The sequence below is a fragment of the Phalangium opilio genome, unplaced genomic scaffold, assembly GCF_054372755.1.
Source record: "Phalangium opilio isolate 3A_F unplaced genomic scaffold, DU_Popi_V2 ptg001675l_1, whole genome shotgun sequence".
NCBI classification, from domain to species: Eukaryota; Metazoa; Arthropoda; class Arachnida; order Opiliones; family Phalangiidae; genus Phalangium; species Phalangium opilio.
Genome location: NW_028324261.1, coordinates 1,106,730 through 1,109,121, shown reverse-complemented (window position 1 = coordinate 1,109,121; position 2,392 = coordinate 1,106,730).

Genomic DNA, 2,392 nt, shown 5'->3' with positions numbered 1-2,392 from the left:
TGAGACCCCACAACACCTCTCCCGGGTGGGCTCGAACCACCAACCTTTCGATTAACAGCTGAACGCGCTAACCATTGTGCCACGGAAGCCCAAAAATTAAATGCTCGTCAGGTATTGTGTAAAAACCTTGACTTTTTACGTCACATCTGAGACCTCACAACACCGCTCCCGGATGGGCTCGAACCACCAACCTATTGGTTAACAGCCGAACGCGCAAACCATTGCGCCACGGAAGACCGAAAATTAAATGGTCGTCAGGTGTTGTGGAAAAAACCTTGACTTTTTACGTCACATCTGAGACGTCACAAAACCGCTCCCGGATGGGCTCGAACCACACACCTATTGGTTAACAGCCGAACGCGCTAACCTTTGAGCCACGGAAGCTCAGAAATTAATAGGTTGTCAGGTATTGTGGATAAGTTATGACTTTTTACGTTACATGTGTGACCCTACAACACCTCTTCCGGTTGGGCTCGAACCACCAACCTTTCGGTTAACAGCCGAACGCGCTAACCATTGCGCCAAGGAAGCCCAAAAATTTAATGGTCGTCAGGTATTGTGGCAAAACTTTGGCTTTCTACGTTACATTTGAGATCCCACACCACCGCTCCCGGGTGGGCTCGAACCACCAACCTATTGGTTAACAGCCGAACGCGCTAACCATTGAGCCACGGAAGCTCAGAAATTAAATGGTTGTCACGTATTGTGGATAAGTTTTGACTTTTTACGCTACATCTGAGACCCCACAACACCTCTTCCGGGTGGGCCTGAACCACCAGCCTTTCGATTAACAGTTGAACGCGCTAATAATTGCGCCACGAAAGCCCAAAAATTAAATGTTCGTCAGGTATTGTGGAAAAACTCTGACATTTTACGTTACATCTGAGACCTCACAACACCGCTCCCGGATAGGCTCTAACCACCAACCTATTGGTTAACAGCCGAACGCGCTAACCATTCAGCCACGGAAGCTCTGAAATTAAATGGTTGTCACGTATTGTGGAAAAGTTTTGACTTTTTACGCTACATCTGAGACGTCACAACACCGCTCCCGGATGGGCTCGAACCACCAACCTATTGGTTAACAGGCGAACGCGCTAACCATTGAGCCACGGAAGCTCAGAATTTAAATGGTTGTCACGTATTGCGGAAAAGTTTTGACTTTTTACGCTATATCTGAGACCCCACAACACCTCTCTCGAGTGGGCTCGAACCTTCAACCTTTCGATTAACAGCTGAACGCGCTAATCATTGCGCCACGGAAGCCCAAAAATTAAATGGTCGTCAGGTGCTGTGGAAAAAACCTTGACTTTTTACGTCACATCTGAGACGTCACAACACCGCTCCCGGATGGGCTCGAACCACACACCTATTCGTTAACAGCCGAACGCGCTAACATTTGAGCCAAGGAAGCCCAAAAATTTAATGGTCGTCAGGTATTGTGGCAAAACTTTGGCTTTCTACGTTACATTTGAGATCCCACACCACCGGTCCCGGGTGGGCTCGAACCACCAACCTATTGGTTAACAGCCGAACGCGCTAACCATTGAGCCACGGAAGCTCAGAAATTAAATGGTTGTCACGTATTGTGGATAGATTTTGACTTTTTACACTACATCTGAGACCCCACAACACCTCTTCCGGGTGGGCTTGAACCGCCAGCCTTTCGATTAACAGTTGAACGCGCTAATAATTGCGCCACGGAAGCCCAAAAATTAAATGTTCGTCAGGTATTGTGGAAAAACTCTGACATTTTACGTTACATCTGAGACGTCACAACACCGCTCCCGGATGGGCTCGAACCAACAACCTTTCGGTTAACAGCTGAACGCGCTGACCATTGCGCCACGGAAGCCCAAAAATTAAATGGTCGTCAGGTATTGTGGAAAAATTTTGGCTTTCAACGTTACATTTGAGATCCCAAAATACCGCTCCCGGGTGGGCTCGAACCACCAACCTATTGGTTAACAGCCGAATTCGCTAACCATTGAGCCACGGAAGCTCAGAATTTAAGTGGTTGTCACATAGTGTGGAAAAGTTTTGACATTTTACGTTACATCTGAGACGTCACAACACCGCTCCCGGATGGGCTCGAACCACCAACCTTTCGGTTAACAGCTGAACGCGCTAATCATTGCGCCACGGAAGCCCAAAAATTAAATGTTCGTCAGGTATTGTGGAAAAACTCTGACATTTTACGTTACATCTGAGACCTCACAACACCGCTCCCGGATGGGCTCGAACCACCAACCTATTGGTTAACAGCCGAACGCGCTAACCATTGCGCCACGGAAGACCAAAAATTAAATGGTCGTCAGGTGTTGTGGAAAAAACCTTGACTTTTTACGTCACATCTGAGACGTCACAAAACCGCTCCCGGATGGGCTCGAAC